General features: G+C 39.2%; 1 long non-coding RNA gene across 1 annotated transcript in view; it reads left to right on the forward strand.

Annotated features, from left to right (window-relative positions):
* Positions 1 to 17,965, forward strand: part of LOC141574018 (uncharacterized) — a 33,562-nt gene extending 15,597 nt beyond the window's left edge. Inside the window, exons 2-3 of the long non-coding RNA XR_012500528.1 lie at positions 7,646 to 7,821; positions 11,398 to 17,965. This is a non-coding gene — a long non-coding RNA (uncharacterized LOC141574018). The remainder of the gene's footprint in view (positions 1 to 7,645; positions 7,822 to 11,397) is intronic.
* The last annotated feature ends 7,901 nt before the right edge of the window (positions 17,966 to 25,866 follow it).

Here is a 25,866-nt window from a genome sequence, read left to right on the forward strand (position 1 = left end):
TGAGAGGTTAAAAAAATTAAGATAGACCTGAATTCTGGACAAGAACCAACTCTTATTTGATAGGAGTGCCTGGAGCTGATTGTTTAAAGTTCTTCTCTTGTCTAGGAGAAGAGTTAAAATACTGATGAGCTTTGAACATCTTAAGCTAATGATGCATGTGAAAATTTCCATAGGAATCCCTAGAAAAATAGCAGTTGAATGCAGGACTTTCAGACTAGTAAATATTAAAAAAAAAAAAAAATGGAATGGGGAAAATACACCTCAGTTAAAGTGGCATAGAGGAAGGGTAAACCAACACATAAACAAAGAATAGAACAAGTAGGCAGAAAAAATAAGCTGAGAAAAATTAAAATAAATGTGTCAGCACTCGCAATCCATAAAGAAAGAAATGAAACTCTCCATTAGAATGCAATGATTTTTTTTTCCTTCTGGATAAGAAATAAAAATAAGTGAATACTTTTTAAAAGACACAGAGGTCACAGAGAAGTTGAAAAGTAAAAATATAGAACGAAATGCCTGCCATGTACTAATTAAAAGAAAATTATTAGGGGTATAATAATAGAAGACAAAATCAAGTTGCAGTAAAAAGCATTGTAAGAGGGAAAGAGGATCATTTATTTAGCAAGAAAGTTTTTATTAATCAGAAAAATATATTAAACTTGTATGCATCTTGCAAAATAGGCCTCAAATAAATAAACCAAAGATGTATAAAATTTCAGAGAGGAAGCTAAAAAATCCACCAGTGCATTGGAAGATTTCAGCAAACCTCTCTAAGTGGTTGATAGTTTAGTCAAGCAAAAATAAGGCTATGGATGTTTTGAACAATATAATTACAAGTTTGATATAATAGATATGGTTAAAATATTGTCCCTGGCATAGAAAATTTATGAAAATTAATGATATGCTAGACCAGAAAGAAAATCTTAACTTTCAAAGATTTATAAGCATATGTACCATGTACTCTACCTTCAGCATAATTAAGTTAGAAATTAATAACAAAGTAATACTGGAAAGAAAGGGATGTGGAATGAAAGGTAAGGGTTAATTTGCCCAACATGGGTTCTCTGAAGACTGGCATTCCAGAAGAGGGACTGCCTCCTTCAGCGCTCCATGGAAACTGGCTCTGGTTCAGCACTTAGGATGTCAAGTGGAGGCTTGGACTGCAGCCTTGGGATGGATCATGCCAGGGGAGGGACAGCTACTGTGCCCCCAGCTATCAACACAGAGCTGACCGGGGAGAGTTGGGGCCAAGACTGCCACATCTCATTTTTAATGTGTTGGAGCCTCTGATCATATGAAGGGAGATACGCCTACTTCCTCAGTAGTGATTCTTGAAAACTTTAGACCAAGATGTGGGAGTTCCTCTCCCAGAATCTGACTTTGGGCCACGTCAGTTTGCTGTGTGCTGCCCCAGAGAGTGATGGGGACAGGAGGAGACCCACTCTCCTGTACTGATGCCATCTCTGGGAGCTTCCCCCAACATACACGCCTTCAGCAGGCTTGATGTACGCACTGCTAGTTGAGTTTGTACTTCACAGAACAGAAAGCCTCAGACATTGATGAAAAGTGGAAACTGGCAAAGCCACTTTGGAAAATAAGCTGGCTTTTGTAATCCAGCTGTATATGTACAACACCTGCGCCCGTGAAACTCCACTCTAGAGAAACTTGCACACAGGTGCACTGGAGTGGTCCTTGCTCTGCCATTTCGTAAGCCAGGCAGGTGTGGCAGCACGTGAAGAGATGTCATTCTCTGCTTGTAGAGGAGCAACACTTGCAGGCCAGTGGAAATCTGGGAAGGGCTCTTTTATTGCTCCTCACATTGGCTCCTAGAAAACCAACTTTAGGGCATGAAATTCACAAAATGTCAGCCTCATATAGAGTTTGTGTAAATAACCAGGCAACATTTTCCCTGTTGACACCGTGGCTTCCAACATTTTTGAGAAATGGAAGTAAAACATTAAGGATGTACCGCTATGATCCGTGAGCTTTCTAGACTATATAAAAAGTGTAGCCTTTTGGCATCATAGCAACAGATAACTTGCTGATCAGCATGGTTTTTCAATTGTTGAGTGTTTGATTTACTGTTGTGGCTATTCAACCAATATGGAGTTTGAGAATTTAAGCTTCATATCTTATAAAAAATTCTAATTTCTTTTCCTTTTGTTTTTTTTCCAAAATCGTCCTGTGAAGTTATAGCTTAGACATAATGGAGCTGGTTGTAGGCATAATAATTCTGACAATTTCTTAAGGGTTCTTTTAAAAATTCTTTCAGAAAGATGACTTGCAAACACCAACATTCTAACAAGCATCTATATACACACATTTTTACCTGGATATCAGAAAAGAATATCAGGGAGATTCTATGCTGCCACTTCAGGGGTAAATTATAATTTTATTTCGTTAAAGTGGATGTCTTTTAAATTTATGTTTGTTTATTTGGCATAATGTTGTTGTAAAATTTATCCTACACTTGATCTGGAACTTACCTTTCCTTCATAGCGTTTCCCTTAGAGCTATGTACCATATGGAGAAGTAGAAAAACACAGCTTTCCTGATTATTTACATTCTTGTGGATGAGAATTCCTTCAGGAAGCATATAAAAACCACACAAGACTTTGGCCCAAAAAAATCAGCAGAACATACTCACTCATATGTGAGATATTTGTCATTTGGGGCACATTCATCTCTACCTTCTTTTAAATCTTACTGTACCTGTTACCCTGGGTAGCATTTTGACTGTTCACCAGCACCTCCTCTAGATGCACAGGACAGTTGCACCACCCTCTCCTAGAAGTTGGCATAGCCATGTGACTTGCTTTAGACAAAGAAATGGGAGTGAAGTGATGTGCGTCATTTCTGGATAGTAGCTTTTAATTGTTAGGATAATGAGCCTGGAATGCTAAGTTAATGCCCGTAGGTGTAGGATAGCTGCCCTTGGGAGTCTCCTGTACCCAATGAGTGTACTTATTGAAAGCAAGAGATAAGCTTCTGTTGTGTTAAGGTGCTGAGATTTTAGGGATCTTTGTTGCTGCAGTCTTAGTCTGCCCTGACTAATGTAATATACCATCTAATAAGGGAGAAATGCTTTTACTAATAAAGATGTTATATTTCAATAGCCTAATTCATCAACAAATATTTTGTTATCAAAATTAAAATACAAAGCCCTCTATTGACAGTGAATCTGTTATTCTCCCAGTAATTCAGACTCAAAACCTTGGAATTATCTGTGATTCTTCAATTTTGATCTTCACATTTAATGATTTGCTAAGCACTATTGATATCATACATGGAAGTTGGAAAGATGGGAAACAAGAGACTGGTTCTCATTCCTGTTCTTTACGTTGCTAACAAATGTTTTGGGGCAAGAGATTGAATATCTATCAGTCTCTCTTTCTATATTTTTAAATTGGAAGTCGGGCTATGACACTTTAAAATTAATTTTCAGCCCCAATATTCTCTGCCTTTTTAAAAGGTTTCTCAAGTAAGGCATTTGTTCTGTTCTGTTGTGAACTTATTTGTCATCACCCTCCATCAGCTTATGTTCTGAGCCCCTGCCCCTTCTGTGTCCAGTGCATGGCTTTCCATCTTGTAGCTCTCTTTTATGTACTCAGACATCTTTAATTCTCTTCTACTGTGTAGACCAGTTGCTAAATGCCATGGGCCTTATAGAACTGAGTGTTTTAAAAGCCGTACGTTTTTTCAAATGTCAGGCAGGTTTGGAAACCCACAGCTTGGGGAAAGAAATAAGAAATGTTGGCCATTGCTTCCCTAGCACGTCCCTAGTTAACATCAGTGATCAAAAGCAATACTTTTCCTCCTTGAGCACGGGTACAACTTCAGAGTCATTTGCAACATTGAGCTGTAGGAAGTTACTCTTTGCTGATCAGAGCTTTATACTTTTGTGTCAAAATGTTTTTACTGTCCCTGGTGTAATGGATAAAAGTTTCCCTGTAGCTAGTGTTCCAGGTCCTCTGTAATCAAGCTGTGTATTTCCTTCTCAACCAGCTCATCCCCCATAATCTATTTCACTTTCCATCATAGAGTTATGCTTTATGTTCTCACACGTGTTAACTCTTTCCATCTAGAATGACTTCTGTGGAAAAAGCCACACCCATTCCTCGAGCACAAACTCGAATTCCTATTACAACCACCACCTTCTCCAACCTTCCCTGGCTCTCCTCTAAAAAATGTTTCTCTTCTAAAAATGTTTACTGGTGTTTCCCACTTTCCAAATGCCATCCGCTATGACACCAGTTGTATCTCTGGAATTTACTGGCGGAGTATTTACATAATGGCATAGAGTTACTGTCAATTTTGATAGCATTTAAAAATGAACACTTTTTTTACTTTAAAAATATTTTTTTGCTCTGTGTATATATATAATATTGCTCTTTATATATATTTATTGAAGTATAGTCAGTTCACAATGTTGTGTCAATTTCTGGTGTACAGCATAATGCTTCAGTCATACATGAATATACACATATTCACTTTTATATTCTTTTTCATCAAGTTACTGCAAGATATTGAATATAGTTCCCTGTGCTATACAGTATGAACTTGTAGTTTATCTAGTAGTTACTATCTGCAAATCTTGAACTCTCAATTTATCCCTTCCCACCCTGTTTGGCCCCTGGTAACCATAAGTTTTTTTCTATGTCTGTGAGTCTGTTTCTGTTTTGTAAATAAGTTTGTGTCCTCTCTCTTTTCTTCTTGGTGAGCCTGGCCAGAAATTTGTCAATTTTGTTTACTTTTTCAAAAAAACAGCTCTTGGTTTGATTGATTTTTTTCTAGTTTTTTAAATCTCTATTTTATTTATTTCCTCCCTGATCTTTGTTATTTCTTTCCTTCTGCTGACTTTAGATTTTCCTTGTTCTTCTTTTTCTGATTCTTTTCAGATGGTAGGCTAGGTTATTTATTTGAGATTGTTCTTGTTTTTTACTGAAGGCCTGTATCACTATGAACTTCCCTCTTAGGACTGCTTTTGCTGCATACCATAGATTTTGTGTGGTTGTGTTTTCATTGTCATTTGTCTCAAGGTATTTTTTAATTTCTTCTTTGATTTCACCATTGACCCATTGTTTTTTTTAGTAGCATGCTGTTTAGTCTCCATGCTGTCTTTTTTTCTCATTTGTTTTTCCGTGATTGATTTCTAGTTTCATGCCATTGTGGTCAGAGAAGAAGCTTGAAATAATTTCTATTTGAGGCTTCTTTTGTGCCTGATTATGCAGTCTATCCTAGAGAATGTTCCATGAGCACTTGAAAAGAATGTATATTCTTTTTTTTAGAGACATAATGTCCTAAAAATATCAACCAAGTCCAACTGTTCTATTGTGTCATTTAATATCTCCATTGTCTTATTGATTTTCTGTCTGGAAGACTTGTGCAATGATGTTAGTGGGGTGTTAAAGTCTCCTACTCTTATTATATTCCCATCAATTTCTCCCTTTATGTCTTTTAGTATTTGTATTATATATTTAGGTGCTCCTGTATTAGGTGCATATGTATTAATGAGTGTAATATCCTCATCTTGCATTGCTCCTCTAATCATTACATAGTGTCCTTCTTTATCTTTCTTAATGGCCTTTGTTTTAAAGTCTATTTTGCCTGATATGAGTATTGCTACTCCCACTTTCTTATCATTTCCATTTACATGAAATATCTTTTTCCATTCTCTCACTTTCAATCTATGTGTGTCCTTCACTCTAAAGTGGGTCTCTTATAGGCAGCATAGTCTAAGCTTTTGTTTTATTATCCAGTCTGCCACTCTATATGTCTTTTGATTGGAGAATTTAGTCAATTGACATTTATAGTAATTATTGATAGATGTGTGTTTATTGCCATTTTGAACTTTGTTTTCCAGTTGATTTGACATTTCTTCTCTGTTCCTTTCTTTTCTTTTTTATTTTTCTTTTTGTGGTTTGATAATTTTCTTTGGTATTATCTTGGTTTCTTTTTGATTTTTGTGACTATTGCTTTTGATTTGTGGCTACTCTGTTTTTCAAGTATATTAACCCCTTACTACATCTGTTTGCTTTAGACTGGTAGTCATGTAGGCTCAAATACATCCTAAAAAAATGAAGGGGAAAAAAAAAGAGAGAGAGAAAAACTTATATTTTCCTGTTTCCCTCTTCTACCTTTTATGATTTTGATGTCCTTTTGTTTTTACATCTTCATGTTTATCCTTTTTGTAACTCATTGTAGTTATTGTATTTCCAATTATGGTTTTCTCCTTTCTATAGCATCCTGCTTCTTTTCTATTTAGAGTATATCTTTCAGTATTTCTTTTTGTATAGATTTAGCTGAATTCCTTTAGTTTTTGCTTTCTGTGAATTTTTTTTAATCTATCCTTCTACTATAAAGGATAGTATCTAGGTTGCACCTTTTTCTCATTCAGGACTTTGAATATATCTTGCCACTCCCTTCTGGCCAGCAGTGTTTGTGTAGGGAAATCAGCTGAAAGATTTGTGGGGGTTCCCTTATAACTAACTCATTTTTTTTTCTCTTGCTGCCTTTAGAATCATTTCTTTATCTTTAACCTTGGTCTTCTTAATTATAATACATCTTGGTGTAGGTCTATTTGGGTTCTTCTTGTTTTGGACCCTTTGTGCTTCCTGTACTTGGATATCTGTTTCCTCCTTTAGGTTTGGAAAGTATTCCATCATGATTTCTTCAAATACCTTTTCAATCCCCCTTTCTTCTCCTCTAGGATCCTTATTACACATAGGTTGGCATGCTTTGTATTATCCCATAGGCCCCTTATATTGCTATCATTGGTTTTTACTTGCTCTTCTGTCTGCTGTTCTGATTGGGTGACTTCTGTTATCCTGTATTCTAAGTCACCTATTTATTTCTTTGCATTATATAGTCTGCTTTTGATTGCCTTTAGCTTGGCTCTTATCTCAGCCATTGAGTTTTCTGTTTTCAGTTGGCTCCTCTTTATAGTTTCTGTTTCCTTTTTATAGTATTCTCTGTCTCTGTTCATAGTTGCTCTTAGTTCCTTCTGTGCTTTTATCACTCCTTTTTTTGAAGTTGTGTTTAGTAGACTGTCACAGTCTATCTCATTGTTCGTTCTTTCAGGGGACTTCTCTTGTTCTTTTAATTGGGGGTGGTTCCTCTGCTTGGTCATTTTACTTGTATTCCTCTGGCTCTATGGATTTAGGAGTATCAGTTGTCTACTGAGGTCTGGAAAGGCTGTTGTATTTTTTGTTTTTATTCAAAGTGGGAACGTTTCTGTGTAGACTGTATGCTTCTAATTGTTTTGTTGTGAGGGCTGTTCTTAGTATGGATGGTTACCATGTCTTTATTCCATATGTGTTGGCTGTTATCCCTCTGAGTAGGGGTGTGGTTGGTGTTATGGTGGTTAGAGCCTGCACTGATTGTTGTTCTTGAGTAGGGCCTCTTTTTTTGATCTGTGGTTGTCACAGCCTTGATGGGAGCCAGATCTGCTCCCCTGTTGCTGGAATGGAGGCTTCTAGGCCTGTTTCTGAGTTGTGCTGTGTGGGAGGCAGGTTTGTAGTGCTTCAGCTGGGAAGAAGAGTTGCTGAGTATACCTCCGCAGGAGATGTCCACTGGGAGGTGCCGTCACTTGTTATGAGGGCTTACAAAATACTCTGTTTTGATACTGCCTTTGTCCCCACTTTAGCTGTGAGAATGTTGGCCGCCCACTCCAGTGTCCCCAAGTTCTGGGCCCCAGGAACCACCAGTGAAGATCCAGCATTGTCAGGCTCTAGGACCTGCCACAGCGAGCATGCATTCACAGACCTGAATCCATGGTGTGCCACAGAGCCAGTGCAGACCCCAGCCCTGCCTCCATGTACGGTATGCCCTCCTGTTGTAAATTACCATACTCAGCCCCGCTTATGAAATTGCAGGGCTGCTGGGTATGGACCCAGCTTTCAGCCCTGCTGGAATGCAGCAGTGATGGCTGAGATGAAGACCCACCTCTCTTCTCAGGACAACACACCAACAATGGAGCCATACAGAGAAAGTGGCTGTAGCATGGCTGCATTGTGCCCCTCCTCCCACACATACGAGCAGTGGTGCTTTTTATGGGGGTTTCAGGCTGTTCTGTTCTGCACACATCCCCACCCAAATCTCGTGCTGCCCTCCAGTCCCCTGAGGCTGCCTCTGTGCATGGGCCCCAGCCCTCTGCCTGGGCTCCTCACCCATCTCCAGCAGCCAATCCTGGCTTTACCCTGCCAACTTAATGTCTAAAGCTGGGGATCACAGGGGCCCTTTGTGCCAGTTTTCCTTAGTTCTGTCTGCCAAGTGGCTGACACTTTCTCCTCCAAGCCTCAGAATCTCCATTTCTGTCCCTGCTGACCTCCCAGCTGGAGAGGGGGCATCCCACCGTGAGGGTGCTTTTCTTCCTATGTCACTCCCTCACTGCAGGACCGGTCCTGCACTGATTTTTTTCTTTTTTTCTCTTACCAGATTTTGTGAGAATCCTCACGTATTTCAAAGTGAGAGACACTCTGCCTGAATTCAGATATCCTATGCAATTCAGTGAGTTTGTAGATGTAATTCTTGGTGTATTTTTGGGAGAGGGTGAGCTGTGAGTCTCTCTACCCCATCATCTTCAGCAGAAAGACCGATAAATGAACATATATTTTATTAATGACAGCTGCATCCATTGGTTGGAAATGTAGGAGAATTCATATACATGAAGCATTTATTCAGGCTGCTGACATTATTCGGTGCACATAGTAATAATTGCGCCTTGAAAGAAGTCTATGACCCTCCACTAATCCATGACCACAGTGGGAAACACTTCATCAAGAAGTTCATGATCCTTTCCTTTCTTAGGGGGTTATATTTCTTTACAGTCAGAGTCACTTGTAACATTTTTCTGTCACATGGCACCTTGTTCGGCTTCTCAGCATCATTCTCAGCTACCAGAAAAGGATACACAGACATAGAAGAAAAAGAAGAAAAACATTACTTGTTTCACGAAAATGCTGCTGCTCACACACTGTTTAGAAATCCTGAACTATGTACCAAGTATGAAATAAATAGAAAGGCAAAGCCAGGATATTTGTTCTATCTCAGTGCTTCTCAGAATGTGGTCCGTGGACTGGAGCTAGTCTGTGATTGGAAAAGTGTAGAAGTTGAGAGTAAGCATTTAGGAGATTCTAAGCAATTTTCCTGCTGTTCTTTTTCTGGTAATATTCATTACAATGTAGTTTCCTTGGCTGGTGAGTTTAAGTCTGGGCTTGTGGTTTGTATGTCTTTGCTTATTTTTTATTTCAGTTTCCATTAATCATTTTTTAAAATTCTGCAAATGTATATATCTTTGACATATCTGAAATTAAAAATAAAATAAACTGGCCCCTTACTACAGATCATTTGAGAATTGTTACCCTCTATCTATCTATCTATCTATCTTGATTTTCTCTAGATCTTCTTCCTGTGTGATTAAGGCTCCAAATAGCATTCAAGTCCCTATTTTGATTCTTTTATAAAAACAGGAAATACTGTATCTTGCAGGTTTCTTTTAGAGATTTCTCTTCTTTCTCTTATTGGTTCAATAACTAGGCAATGGTTGTTCAGCCTTTAAGTTAGGGACCTGAAGCAAACTAACTCTCCCTACTCAGGGTATGCCATTATATTTAGAATAATGAAGAAAACTGAATAGGTGGTGAATAGAAAATGGACTGTCCAGCTGAACGTTTGAATTTCCTGCATTTGGCTAGTTCTAACTTTAAATCTCAAGTGTTGTTAAACATGGATTCTTGTCCAAGAAGTACGAACAATAACTGTTATACTCTGGGAACAGATGACGTATTGTGCACAGAAATAGGTTTCCATACACAAATGCTGGCATTTAGAGGTTACAAGCTGTATTTAGGGTATAGGATGTGTAAAGCACATAACAGGAATATAATTTTAGAGTTGCTGAGGCCATGTGGGGATTTGGTTCGCCTTCATTTTCATTTAAATTATATTCACAAGTAATGCCACTGTGGACGAAGCTGTATCATTAAAAGTGTCAGACACTTTAGACTCCATTTCCATACGCTTTATTATATGAAGACTTGCATCTTGAAATTCTCTCCAGATTAATCTGAGAAGAAAATATAGGCTCTCATTCTAAATACATCCCAGAAGGGATTAAGTGACCTGATTCCAAGAAAAAAACGGAACAGGCTATGCGATGACTAATTTGCCTCCTGGTAAAATAAGAGTGACAAACAACAATTTTATTCATAATAGAAGTTTCCCCCAAAGCATACTTTTCTGCTAACTCTGGCATATTCTATTTGCAAAATATTTTTAATGTATCTCATGTCTTGTGCCTCTGTTTGTGAATTCAGGTTTTCCTCTTGCAGGAGCATGAAATCCAACATCTATTTTAAAGTAAAATTAAAGATTTGTAGAAAGCATGAGAAACATATCATAGCAAACACATAATTTTGTTGGAAATTAGGCACTCTGAGTATCCACCCTCTAGGAGAAATATCATAGTTATCTAATGAATATTATCAGCACATTTGTATGTAATATGCAATCTATTTGCTTCATTGAACATTTCTGATTTAGTAATGCAATGAAAACAAATAATTGTGGCATCTTTCCTGCTGAAGTCAAATTTGCAATATACAGAGTGACTTTTTAGGGAAACTACTAATTGAAAAATAAATATATTTTCATTTAAATATATAGACAGCCTAGTGCTGTGTCTTCTCCATAACCCTTTCATCTGGGACTCCTTAAATAAATTTATTAATGCAAATAGTGGGGTGCCTTAATGATTTTGTCTCAGTATAATAAATCAAATGGAGTACCAGTTAGTCCAGAATTAATGGGTTTAAAAATAAATCTTTTTAATCTTTTGATCCAGAAAATGACACCTCTTTTTCAAGACTTTATCTCAGATTACTGAAATTTTAAATCATTACTTTTAAGTGAGAGCTTTGAAGATTATCATCAGTTTTTAAAATTCAGTAACATCTTTCAAGAAAATTGAGAGGAGAACATACAAAAATGAGGAAGAACAGACCAAAATAGAACATCCAGCTCATACTTTAGTCTGAAATATTATTTCTGAAAATATTGAGAAGTTGACTCATCCTTCTGGTACTGGTCGTTGTATATCTAACAGGCTCACTGAAATCTGGATTTGTCATTATGTGAAGTTTTCAAATGGTTTCTGAATTTTTCCTAATTACACCATTAAATGGTTCAAAAGTGATGGTGATTAAATATTGAGTTCAAGCTGTTCCTAGTGCCATGTCAGTGAGCACCCTTGTTCCATCTCAAGATCAAGCAAGGATTTCTAATGTGACATCTGATATAATAGAGGAATGAGATGCCAAACTATAAGATAGAAAAGCTGAGAGACTGGGGAAAGGAATCCAAACTCATCAGCATTTTACTTATTCTGTCTTGTCACAGGCAGTGAAATGCTTTGAAAGTGATCTCAAGGAGAAGACAAATTCTGAGTGCAACAATGAGATTTCAGTAACACGGAGAAACTGAAGAGATGGCTGAAATCCACAGAATGTGAAATCTCAGTCAACGTCCCTCAGACATAGTGCAAGAGGAAATTGACTGAGGGATCTTGAGAGTGTTGTCACGTGTGGTCACGCCTGGAGAAATATCCATGCTTCTATGCTGTGCATCGTTAAGTAAACATGGAATTAAATATTTTACATTTAGACTTTAAGAAAGAACAGAACAACGATGTGTATACCTGAAACCCTAAGAACGGTTTTCTGTCTTATTGTTGCTTACTTCAGATTATGACTTCTTTCCTGGACTTTCAGCCATCCCGCCTTCCCCATTTCCAGAACACCACATATAGCATGGTAAAACGTCTGGTCATGTCCTAAGAAAAAACTCATTTAAAATAGCTTGTTTCATTGTCTTTGGGGATAATTGTTCAAACGGAGGCATTTTTAAAATGAAACATGTTTCTTCTTTCTTTTTTGCTTTTTCCCTTGTCAGTCCTGGGGGGAGCTATTCCATACAATCACGAATTAAAATGGTGAGTAATTTCACCTTTCATTTTAGAACTTATAAACCAAACATTATTTTGGTCCCATCTTCCCTGAAGTATATTTCATGAAGATATACCCCAAAAGCTCTACCCTGATGAGAGAAGAGTTGAAGAGCTAGGGTCACCAGTTCCTAGGGCTGAAGCAAGGAGTTAAGGTAGGAATGTGTGTGCTTCTCTCTGTGGGATGAGACCCACTCAGGTATCTCAATGTGTAGTGGAGGCCCCTTGTATATTGGAACTGAGGATTAAATCTGGGCAAATATCCAAAATAGACAACATTTTCTTTGTCTTCAGTGTACTCCCTTTCCAGGTTTGTGTCTCCTCCTCCCATTTCTCTCTGGAGTCCAGCATTCCTCTCCTCCTGTCCTCCTTCCTTCACATAAATCCCTCACTGTGCATCCTGAAAACCTGCTTATAAATCTCTCTCACTCTCATACTCTAGAGAAGGTATAAATACTCACGTGAATGTATTTCTTGCAGGAGGATTAATGGGTTAACATGCATCAAAGTCAGAAGTAAGGGAGAGACAGTGGAGTTCAGGCATCTACCATTGGCAGGAGGAATGCTGGCTGGGTTGAGGTCAAGGGGGTTTCACAGTCCCCTCAGTGGGTCAGTTAAGTCTATTTCTGAGTGAAACTTTATGTGCTAGACATTATTACTAGCACTGGCCAAAAGAAATAACCTAGTCCACTTTGCTTCAGTAAATTGTGTGTATTATCCACAATGAGCATTCCCATCAACCCATTTAAGTGGTGTTTTTTTCACTGAGCAGAGAAGGAAAAAAGAGAAAGTGGAAATTAGAAGTTTCAGAGTTCCTACTCTGTGCAAAGCCTTTTATCTATTAGTTCACTTAAGTCTCGTTAAAGCTTTATGAGAATTATAATTGTTGCTTTAAAAAGACAACAACCATTATTTTTTAAATTTTATTTTACTTTTATTGGCGTATAATTGATTTACAATATTGTGTTAGCTTCAGGTGTACAGCAAAGTGATTCACATATATATGTATAATTTTTCAGATTATTTTCCATTATAGGTTATTACAAGGCACTGTGTATACTTTCCTGTGCTATACAGTAGATCCTTGTTGCTTACCTATATTATGTATGGTAGTTTGTATCTATTAATCCCGTACTCCTAATTTATCCCTACCCCCATAATTTTCCCCTTTGGTAACCATAAGTTTGTTTTCTATGCCTGTGAGTCTGTTTCTATTTTGTATATAGATTCATCTGTACTATTATTTTAGATTTCACATATAAGTGATATCATACAACATTTCTTTCCCTGTCTGACTTATTTTACTTAGTATGATAATCTCTAGGTCTATCCATGTTGCTGCAGATAGCAATATTTCATTATTTTTCATGTCTAAGTAATATTCCATTATATCTATCTACCTATATCTATATCTATATCTATATCTATATCTATATCTATATCTATATCTATATCCCACATCTTAAACCAGTCATCCACTGTATGCATTTGATTGTTTCCATGTCTTGGCTATTGTGAAAAGTGCTACTATAAACATTGGGGTGAATGTATCTCATGTACTTTTCAAATTAGAGTTTTCATGTTTTCTGAATATATGCCCAGGAGTGGGGCTGCTGGGTTGTAGCAACCATTATTTATTGATCTCATGTATGACAGCCAACTTCCAGTTTTTTGTCTTATTTAATTCTCATGTTAACACTATTAAATTGATATCATTAGTACCCCTGCTTTCCAGATTGGGAAACTCAAGGTTAAAAGCAATTGTTTTTTAAGTTGTAACTACAGAGCTGGGATTATAGACCCATTTTCATTTTTCATAGGATTAAATAATAGCCACTGGTTATACAGATCGAAAATGGTTAAGCTGAGAAGTGAACTAAGGTTTGAATTGACCCCCAAGAGAATGGCAATGCAATTTTGGTTATGAGTATGTGTGTGTTTGTGTGTGTGTGTGTGTGTTTAAGATAGATATGTGTCTTGCAATCCTTTGTGACTTTCTAAAGTCTTAGCCTTTTTTTCTGAACTAATAAATGATTAATTTAAAAATAGAAAAATGTAAGGAGAAAAGAAAAGAAAAAGGAAAACGTGGGGGCATGTATTTCTACAACCAAAGCCAGAAGACCATTAGGATATAAGAGAATAAAACATAAGGAGCTTAGATAAAGAATGATCAATATTACCTTCCTATGGAATGCTGACAAAGTGCTAGTCATTGCAATAAATTTCGTAGATTTCCACACTTAAGCCTCCAACAATTCTGTGAATTAGACCCTGTTATCTCCATTTAGCAACTGAAAACAATAAGGTACAAGGATGGTGTGTAATTTACCCAAGGTCAAATGTCTAGTGAGATTGAGGATGTGCACACTTGGATATGCTCCTTCTAAGACTATTTGCAACTGTCTCTTCCAGCTTTCCCTCCTTGGCTCAGATATCAACCCCCTCTTGTAAAGAAAGAAGGCAGTGCCCAGAAAGATTTCTGCTGATCTGGACTCTGGCTGGTTTAGATAATTTCATTTTCCTTTCGGCCGGGGTAGGAGAGGAGGAGAGATTCTGACTCTGCCTAGAGGGCTGAGGGCTCAGAGACTCTAGGCTGCCAAAGGAGCAGAAGGGAGAGCTCAGAGTTCACTGCCTTGTCAATCCAAACCTTCCAAGGCAGAGCTAACCAGGTCATCTTAATGCTATTAGCTGATGGGAAAGATAGAAAATAGAGACTAAAAATATTTAGGATAAAAATGATCATAACATAGATACCAGAAGAAGAGATGAGGATGGTAGACTAGGAGGATACTGATCTCACCTGCCCCCATGCACACATCTACAACGCATCTACATGTGGAGAGAGTCTCACCAAAAACAAACTGGAGACTGGCAGGCAGACTCTTCTACAAGCAAGGCTGTAAAAATTGATCCACACAAAGTAGGATACAAAGGGAAGAGAAGCGATCAGTTTGGGACCCGTGCCCCTCGGAGGGGACACAGAGGAGCAGGGGGCTCAGGGATCCTCTCTGGGGAGGGAGGGGTTCGAGGTACACATTGGGCATCCCAGGCCTGGAGTAGGACACTGGGAAAATGAGTCCCCGTAGTTGGTTTGAAAGCCATGGAGTTTACCAGGGGGCTGTAAGAAACTGAGACACTGCTCATGAAGAATTCAGACATGTGTCTGCTTACTCCCAGGAAAAAGGTAGAGGAAGCAGATTTTAAAAAGCTCAGGCTTCCTGCCACTGCCCAGCACGTGCCCCAGCCTGCACCAGGTACCACACGGCTCAGGCCCCTCTTGCTTTGGCGCAGCTCCCTGCTAGGGCAAAGACTGCCATTGCCCAGAAAAGTGCATGCTTGAGGGTAGACGAAGCCAGCTTGGGGTTGGTGCCGCTCAAGCCCCTCTTGCTCCAGTGCTGCTTTCCCACTGGGGTGAAGGTGCTGTTGCCCCAGGGTGGGGTGGGAGTGTTGGAGAATGACACTTAGAGGGAGCTGAACCATCTTGTAGTCCACCCTCCACTCTGTGAAAGACTCAAGTATTTTGTTTAGGTGTAGATTGGTTCACTAGAGTTTTATACTTGAACGTGAACTCAAAGCCCTTACGAAAGTGCTGCTAAGTTGCCTTTTGTTTTCCTTTTAGCATTTGTTTCCTCTAGAGAAATAGACACACACATAAATCAGCATCATCATAACTGTTATTATTGTTATAGCTGTCATTTACTTAATGCCTCTGTTGTGTCAGGAAGTATTCTAAGCACTTTGCATGTATTGCGTCATTTAATTGACATAACAACTTTATGAAGTAGGGACAATTATTTGCCACAGATTATGGATAAAGGCACTGAGACTTTAAAAGTCACCATAAATAACCACAGATAGTGCTGGTAAGGCCACAACGCATGCACAAGCAAGCTGGTCTCAGAGCCCAGGTTCTTAAGAATCAAACTGTACTTTCACAAGTATACATGTGCTTATGCGTTGAGAGTCTTACGAGCAGAGGGCAAAGTCTTGATATAGATGCACTAAATTAGCTATTGTAAATAGTGCTGCTGTGAACATTGGTATGCTTTTATCTTTTCAAATTAGAGTTTCCTCCAGATACATGCTTAGGAGTGGGATAGCTGGATCATATGGTAAGTCTATTTTTAGTTTTGTAAGGAATCTCCATACTGTTTTCCATAATGGTTGCACCAGACTACATTTCCACCAGCAGTGTAGGAGGATTCCCTTTTCCCACAACCTCTCCAGCATTTGTGTGTGTGTGTGTGGACTTTTTAATCATGGCCATTCTGACTGGTGTGAGGTGCTGCTTCATTGTAGTTTTGATTTGCATTTCTCTGATAATTAGTGATATTGAGCATTTTTTTGTATGTGCCTATTGACCATTTGTATGTCTTCCTTGGATGTCTGTTTAGGTCTTCTGCCCATTTTTTTTATTTGGTTGTGTTTTTTTTAATTGTTTTTGTTATTGCAGGGTATGAGCTGTTTGTATATTCTGGAAACTAAGCCCTTTCCAGTCGCATTGTTTGCAAATATTTTCTCCCATTCTGTAGGATGTCTTTTCATTTCATTTATAGTCTCCTTTGCTGTGTAAAAGCTTGTAAGTTTAATTAGGTCCTATTTGTTTAGTTTTGCCTTTATTTCTATTGTAGACTGACCTAAGAGAACATTGCTATGATTTATATCAAAGAATGTTTTGCCTATGTTCTCTTCTAGGAGGTCTATTGTGTCTTGTTTTATGTTTAAGTCTTTAATGAGACATTTTGAGTTTATTTTTATCTATGATGTGAGTGTTCTAACTTCATTGATTTACATGCGTCTGTCCAGCTTTCCCAGCACCACTTGCCAAAAACATTGTCTTTCTTCTGTTGTATGTTCCTGCCTACTTTGTCAAAGATTAATTGACTGTAGGTATTTGGGCTTCTTTCTGGGCTCTGTATTCTATTCCCTTGATCCACAGATCTGTTTTTGTGCCCATACTATGTTGTTTTGATTACTGTAGCTTTGTAGTATTGTCTGAAGTCTGGGAGGGTTATTCCCCTCAACTTCCTTCATTCTTTTTCTTTGAATTGCAAAAGTGTTCCATCTCTGGTAAATACTTCACAAATACTACATCAGGAACTCTTTTATTATGATTCTTATTTTACAGGGGATGAACTGAAGCTCGGACAGTGGTTATAGGTCTTGCCCAGGGTGAAACAGCCTGTATTTGGAATGGAGAATGTCACACCCAGGTCTGCTCACCTCTACAGCATCTACTTCTTCATTTCTGCAGTGCTAGCTCATAGAAGTTTCCAGCTGGGTGAGAGGGGAACTCTAAAAGCTAAAACTAGTGTATTAGTACTGTTTTGGTTATCATTAAATTTGGGTACACATACAATTACCTTGTTTAAGTACATCAAAAAAATTAAGAATGAATCATTTTTTATTATATAAAAACTCAATCTCTACTTGGTATCCGTGCATCTTGATTTCCATGACAAATAACCTTAGAAAGAAGACATTACTCTTAATAGTCTTGGTCAAATACAGATTCCCAATCACCTTAATTCGTTCTAAAAGATGTCTAGTATACTTAGAAACAACACTTTAATTTAATCAATACTTATTGAATATCTACTATGTGTTAGATACTGTGCGAGGCATGGGGAATAGAATCGTGTTTTATTAGGGCAATGCTAGCTACTACAACAAATAAACTCCCAAATCTCCATGACTTAACACAGTGAGAAGCCCAATATAGATGTTCTGGTTTGGGTAAATTTTCCCCTGTTTGTGACTCAGAGTTCCCCATCTTCAAAACATGACTTCCAAAATCTTTGTCCTCTTCTCTATTCCAGTTGGTTTAAGGAAAAAGCATACAGAGTATTGCACATGAGAATGTTATATGGGCATCTCCTTGAAATGGTCCACATCAGTTCTATCCACATTCCACTGGCTAGAATTCATGTATGGACACACCCAACTGGTTGGGAAATATGGGCTAGCTATGTACCCAATGAATGAATAAACTGTACTTTCTTCCTGCTCATTTGCCACTCACAATAATGTAATTGGGGAGGGGAACATTAACTAGATAATATACAAAGCCAATGGGCAATTTCAACTGTGGTGGTTATTTATAAGGAGAGAAATATGGTGCCAAGAGGGCCTATTGTTTACAGCTGGCTTTGACCTAATTAGAGAACCTGGGAAGTCTTCTCTGAGGGAGAGAGCCTTGAATCTCAAGGGTGGGTAGATGACAAAAGGAGGGAATGTTGCAAAGACATGGGAAGAAGAGCTCATGGTGAGCAAGTGGGACAAGGAAACTCATTGCTAGAGGTGGAATGAGGCTGGAAAACCCCTAACGTGTAGAGCCCGTGGGCCTTTTGGGAGTCTGAATCCTGTCCTATGGGCAATGCAAAGCCAATTAAGACTTTCTGTTTCTGAGCTGACCTCATCAGATTTGCATCTTGAGGGGAAAAAAAATCATTCTGGCTACACTGAGAAAATGAATTAAGGTTGGGGGAAAATAAATGTGGGGAGGGCTTCTGGGGCTGCTGTAGAGTGATAATGACTTAGAGGTGAATGGCAGAGGTAGAAGTGGGAAGAAGAAGGAGCAGAGACATTTAGAAGGTGAATTCAGCCACCTTGGTGATTGACTAGACTTTGCTATTTATCTGTTTAGTGCTTTTGCTGGATGGTTTACCTCCTTATAACTTCTATGTTTAGTGGTGAACTTTAAAACTGGACAGTGGTGCTTGGAAACATAAAGCTTGCTTGGATAGCCTTGGACCAGATTTAAGCAAAACTAAAGTGGAAATATAGTTCCTGGGCCACCAAGTAACTATCATCGTTATCATCTTTCTCTGTCAAAATCTTTACTTCCTCCATTTAATTTTATTCTTCCATCCTGACCTCAGGGACAGAGAAAGTGGGTCTGTGCAACTCACTTGTTCCATGACGTGTTATGTTTCTCTGTGGGCATCTGCATTTCAGAAGAGGATTTTAGTGCAGAAGCATACCTATTTAAAGAGATTTAAGTCAGAGAAATAAAGCAATGGTGCTTGCAATATTTGGGTGGCCTTCAAATCATGAAACAGGGTGCCACTTTCAGTTCCTTTAATAAGGCCGTTGATTCTGGTTCAACTTGGGGCCTCCTAACTCTGGTGGGAGAATCTCCTTAAGCAGCCAAGACCTGGACCTAGAGTTTCCCTAGGGTAACAGAAAGAGGCCGGTTGTTCTGGGCTGAACTTAGATCGGCAGCTTCTGCCTTCTCTTTCACAGCTTGACAGCCCTGGGCAGAATTTGAAAGCCAGAGGGATATTTCATTTCTTGCTGAAAATATACATATGCTAGAATTTTAAAATATTTTTGGATGTATACAAAAATTAAAAAAAAATAGGTACTCTATTTTTGTGTATGTATACTTAAGGAAGCCACAAACCACTCATGAAAGCTTTATTTATGGATGCCCTTCCACTGTACTTACGAATTTGCTGCTCTATTTGAAAGCAGATTATAGGAAACCATACCCTTTTTCTATCTTACACCCCTCTTCTACAGCTAAAAATATGGAAACAGAACCAAGGTCCTATGAGGTGACACCTGATTTATCCCTGGATGCTGCTGCATATGTGTATGTGTGTGGGTGTGTGTCTACGTGAGTCAACCTTCTTGCTCAGCCAGCTCACCAGATCAGCCCCCAAAACACCCACACTCACTTCTGAGCTGAAGTCAGAGCCCGATAAACAGTCCCTCTGGCTAGAACTGGGGGAGAGAAACAGAATTTTGTTGCTAGCAGAACCATCCCCTTGGCAGAAAAACCCCCATGTGCACCTGTTCAAATAGATCTCTGATGAGTTTTAATCTCCAAGCATTTGGCTGACATAAAGAGTGTAGTATGATTCTTCATTTATTTTACAGTTCAGTGAGCACCAAATTAAGTTTAATAGCCATGATAAACACACACATGCACGCATACCTCTCCATCCTCAATTAAAAAAAAAAGATTTATCACATTCTGGCTAATAATAAACACTTGATTTCAGATCTTTTTTTTTAAAATTTTAACAGCATGAAACTATTTTAGGCTATTTAATTATTATTTAACCATAGGATTTGGAACATTTTATTTCAAGGAACATTGTAATACTTCAGCTACAGCCTGTTAATGTTACTGGTATTCATATTTTGAGGAGAAAAATGAAGTTATTTTCAATAATCTTGAGTGTAGAGTGTGTGTGAAGGTGGCAGAAATGCCACATATTCTACAGAGTCAGTTAAAGTAAGAATAAGAGATTGGATGTTTAGGTGTCTGGGTTCTTGTCTTTTTGATAAGTTTTGAGATACTGGAGCCAAAGATGTCTTCCCCACCAGCTTGAATATTCTCAGAATCACTGAATATTGCAGCCCGCTTTGACCCTTGTGCTAAAGCCAGACCAAAGCTGATTTTAATTATGACTTTATCCAACTACTGCCAATATACTCAGTGAATTGGGACAGGCGCTCATCTAGCCATTATGACTGTAGCTGGAAAATACCCCCTCCCGTTCCCCTTCCATCCAATTATATGCCTGAAAGAGACTTCAGAATCTGGCAGCCAAATCCCGGGAGAGGAGGAAAGACCATCCATCTGAACAGCACACTGATGGAAGGGACAGAAGGAAGATAAAATGAAAATTGCTGTTTGAAAATCCCAACCATTATGAACTACAGAATAATTAATAAAAATACAGATCCACATGTTAAGAGTCTTCTGTTGTGGAAGACTGATGCATCATCAGCATCATCTGGATTGCAGAAGTCTTTAAACTTCTTTTTATCAGGTGAATTTTTTTAAAATCAGAATGAGGTAAAGAATTCCACATATAGGACAGATACAGTGGGGTTATATTGGTTTATGTGATATGACCTGGAGGTTCATACCTTTAGCTTTTCCCTAAGTGCCCCTCCGTGAAACATCTTTGTGGAACATTAGCACTCTGTAGGACTCATTTTGAGAAACAACTCATATACTCAAACCCTTTGTTTATAAAGATCCTAGTGGCAATGATCCTGGGGGCAGCAATGAACATCCAGCTGTAATATGGGAGTGGAGGCAGAGAGCAAAGAGGTGTGCCCACTTAGAGCCATGACCATTGACTACTTCTGTGGCAGGGGGCTGGTATATGTGTATGACATATTGGGTCCATTTATATATTTGGCCCTTAACAGACAAAGGATTTTTCTCAGGGCACAAAACCATCTATGGACAAGTTGGCTACAGGAGGGAACATGAGAAATTGTACTTCCAAATTTCAGCAGTATGATTTTTCTGGCTTCCCTTTCTAGATTCTACAATGGGTCCATGATTGATGGCTAACTCAGTTCCTCCTCCCAACAATCTGATTTGCTGTTAGTGATTGAGTAATTGTACCCTATGAAGATATAAAGATGAGTAACCAGAGCTAGGAGGTAACTTCACAGAATTTTAAATCTCAGAAGCTACCACTCAGTCACTTCTGGGACACTGGTCATTCTAAGAGAGTGGCTGAGGATAAGAGAATGTTGATTCCAAAACTTCCTTTGAAAACAGCCTGTGGAATGCTTTCATTTGCTATTAGGGTTTCCTATTCTCCAGCAAGGGGAACAGAATTCTGTTGTGACATGAGAGTGTTTGAACTGGTGCATCTTAGTAAACTAAAAAGGTATTTTAAAATATGGGAAAAGGGAGGGAGTGTATAGCTCAGTGGTAGAGTGCATGTTTAGCATGCATGAGGTCTTGAGTTAAATCCCCAGTACCTCCATTAAAAAAAAAAAAAGAATAAATCTGCAGAGGAAAGATTTAAACAGAGGGCAAGGATGGGTATAGAAAGGAAATGGGAGAAGTCAATGAAACAAAAAAAAAAAGGACTTCCAGGACAAAGTGGTAAAATAGTGGCCTTTTCTTATTTCCCTCACATGAGGGTTGGGAGGATAGGATATAAAATTGAGACCCCCAACTAGATACACTGATGATAGCTGAAGCCCATGACCACAAACAATAAAGAATATTAGCTGAATATGGATACATTTAGATGAATTCCAAGGAAGATGCCACAGATAAATACAGAAACACTCAGATTTAAAGCAGGATGCAGTATTCTCTGAAAATAAATTGGAGGATTCTGTGGGAATGGTAAAGTAATGGAACGTGGTGGGAATCAGAAAGGGAGAAGAAGGTAGACCCCTGAAATGTTCTCTTTGGCTTGGTGCAGCAGTGGGGCGGGGGCTAAAGGAAACATGCTTTGAACATGCTACCTTTATTCTTGTTCTTTTTCATGGTCTACATGCTTCCTCTAGAGAATTGGCCTAGAGCTACGGCAGTGTGGATTCAGGAGGAGAAGTGGCCAACAGCATCATAACGATTCATCAGTGTTGGCTGTAAAGAACGATGCTAACTGGGTGTGTGGGTAGCTCACTCTGTGTGTGTGTGTGTGTGTGTGTGTGTGTGTGTGTGTGTGTGTGTGTGTGTGGTGGGGTGGTGGTGTTTGTATTTAAAGCTGATAGAAGATTCCTAGGACAGAAACTGGAAAATGAGTAGAAAACTATTCCCAAACAGCACAGCGATTTTTTCACACTCCTGGCTGGCCCAGTTGTCTATGTATTTGCCTAAACATCTGCACACTCCCACCCTAAAAAGCTATCTGGATATTTTCCAGTAATTTAATGTTGGAAGAGAGTTGCTCCCATTCAAAGATTAGGTCTCCATGTGGAAAGCAGGCAAAGCTTCACTCCGTATTCACTGAGCACATGTTTGAGCACAGGCAACGTGCCAAGTTCTGTTCTAGGCACAGAATGGATAGAGATAGAAGGGACAGAGAGTGAAACAGACAGAGAAGTTGTAGCACTTACTCTCCAAAAGGGGGGAATGAATGTCAAATGCAAAGGACAGGTGAAGATACTCCTGGGAAGCTTACTTTGAAAGAGAGGCCCCTCTGAGTGAATGACTATACACTCAACACACTCAAAGAAACTACAGGGAACAGGGGAACTCATGTAACAAGAGATGCAACAACAGATGATTAGACCAAAGAAGGAGCTAGAAAGGAAGCCAGTAGCACTTGAAAACTGAAAACAGAAATAACAGCATGGTTGGAAAGATAAGCAGAACAGAGGTTTATTTCTTATCTGCTTCCACAGGCAGAGGGTGCTTGGGGGTTTCCATACCTGGATGAGGACCACGGGGGAGGGGGTAGTGAACCTTAGTGAGGTTGTCACAGGTCCTGTAGGAAGGGCACTCAACAGAAAGAGGCTGGAGGTGCACCTGATGAAGGAGCCCCAGCCACACATGGTGATCACTTGTGAAAATTCACTGAGCTATGCTTTATGATATATGCACTTTTCCATGTGGGTGTATTAGCTCAATAGAAAGTTTACTAAAAAAACAGTTGAGGTGTATAGGTGATGATGACAGAGGAATGAAATTCTTGGCGGGAAGAGCAACATTAAAAAGCACGATTCAACTGTTCTGTGTGTACGTGTTTCTGAAAGAGAGGGAAAAAGAGAGCAGGAAAGAGGAAGAGGACAGGATGGAGAAAGGAGAGAGAAATGCAGTTCTTTATTCTTAGAGCATAATGCAGAAAATGTTTGGTAATCTATGCTTACAAAATGGAAAGTGATTGGCACAGACCTTCAGAAAAAAAAAAAAACAAAATTTAAGTTGCAGGAAATAGAATGACTATGACAAATGGGAGGTGTCAAGTTGAACTTCTTCCATGATAAACCACTGGTTAAAACTAACACAAAATCAGGTAATGAGAGGCTGCACCTCTCATGGGAGCTGAGAAGAGGAAATATAAGAACACTTTGTATCTGGTATTGACATGGAAAATACTCCAATGCCTGGTTGCAAAGAATAATGAATCTTACTTATTAATTATTTTATTCCAGAAATACTTGTTGAGCCTCTATTATGGGCCAGACCCTGTAGTATATGCCAGACATACATCGGAGAAGAAGATGCTGGCAGGAGAGAATTGATGGTAATACAGAAGATAGATAGAAGAAAGGGAAGAGATGATGAATCTCAGCCTTAGCCTTAAAGACTTTCTGAACAATAGGAATGGAAACATGTATAACTGGTAAAAAATAATAGAGATTGGCTAGAGGGAAAAGACCTAGTTTTGAGAGAGGCTGAGTCTAAGAAAATGACATTTTGAGAGCGTAGCATCTGTAATACAATGCTATTATCAACATTTCCTGCTGTTTTGGAGTCTGATGGAGTTGCCACACCATCTGCATAGGACAAGCATGAGAGCCAGGAGCTCTATTCCTGACTCTCACCACTTCAGGTAAAAGGGCTGGACTTCCCAACCACCAGCATCTGCTTTCCTTGACCGATGGTTTTCTCTGGCTGCTGGTGCCTGCTCTGCCTACATGTATTCATAGCATGTTGGAAGGGTCCAGGAATTAACAACTGCTCATCGGGAACAGCTTGTCAATGATCGAGTGATTGTATAAGTGGTGTGTTTGTACATGGTGGTGCATAAATGCCCCAGCTCCCTCACAAGCTGAGAGTCAGCTTGACTCTCAGAGGTTTCGCCCACAGTGGTAACTAGATTGAAAAACGTTCTTTACTGGCTTCTTTCTCCTCCCTGTCTCTGTCCCTTGCTCCCCAATCTGTGTTTCTTGGGATCACCTTTCTAATTAATCTTCTTACATTGACAACTCTCATTGCTTCTAGGGGAAGCTAAACTAGGAAAAACATGAAACAAGCTTTTCAACCCCTTAGCACTTCACTCAAAAATGGTAAAAAGGAGCTGGAGAGAGGTGAGAAAGACTGATAGTGTGGATTTATAGGGAAAGAATTGCTTGAAGAGTACACATCTCCACCATTCCCCACTGCACGGGGGATGTAAGAGTGAGTGAAGTTAAGTGAGGAGAAGGATGTCACTTGGAAAACTTGACCTGTGCCCATGGAATTTAAAGGTGGGAGCACAGGGATTGGTGTGTAACCCCTAGCTGGAGAAGTGAAAGGAAGATCAATTGAATGAAACTGGGTTAAGTGGGTGCAGGAGACACATTTTTTCCTGAGGGCTAGCCATGTACCTACAAGAAGGAAACAAGATGTATGTAGTGATGTTGCCAGGTGACCATGATCCTTCCTTGTATCCACACCCTTGCAGTATGCCTGGACAGCTCCTCCTGTTGAGAAGTAGAAGTAGGGTCTATTTCCCCACCCTTTGCATCTGAGCAGGACTTGTTACTTCCTTTAGGCAACAGAATTTAGCAGGAATGGCGTTGCACAAATTCCTGGTCTATGTCGCCTCAGGGCCTTCCAACACTTTGACTCCCTTATGGAACCCTGACCAATGTGCCAGGTGAATAAGAAGGAATTAGCCTGCTGGAAGATTGGAGACCACATAGGCCAGAGTTGAGTCCACCCAGTTGCCTCAGCCGAATCCCTGGGCAGAGAGCAGGCTGACCATCAGCTGACCATCAGCTGACCATCAGTATGGAGGGAGCCCAGTGGGAGCAGCAGAGCCACCTAGCCAAGCAACCCAGCAATTCAGCCCGAATTGCTGATCCACAGAACTGCAGGCTAAATAGTTAGCAGCTGTTGTAAGCTACTAGTTTGTGGAGTGGTCTGTTACACAGCAAATTTTTACTGATACAAAGAGTGAACATTTATTTAATATTGATTATATTGGATTTTTTTCTATCTGGAAAATGAGACTATTTTTAATTTTCTAAGAGTAAGTTGTAAACTATGTGATTTGCCCGAAAGAGCTTCCAGGTTTGGGGGGGATGGTGAAAGGCACCTCAGAGCTAGACTCTCACCCCTTTGGTTCTGTCTCTACCAGCTCTGTAAACTGCTATGCAATTGCTAGAATTTTAGTGAGTTCTAAGCATCTCTACTTAATTGTAAATCTCTTGAGGCTGAG

The sequence above is a fragment of the Camelus bactrianus genome, chromosome 19 (genome assembly GCF_048773025.1).
Source record: "Camelus bactrianus isolate YW-2024 breed Bactrian camel chromosome 19, ASM4877302v1, whole genome shotgun sequence".
Lineage (NCBI taxonomy): Eukaryota > Metazoa > Chordata > Mammalia > Artiodactyla > Camelidae > Camelus > Camelus bactrianus.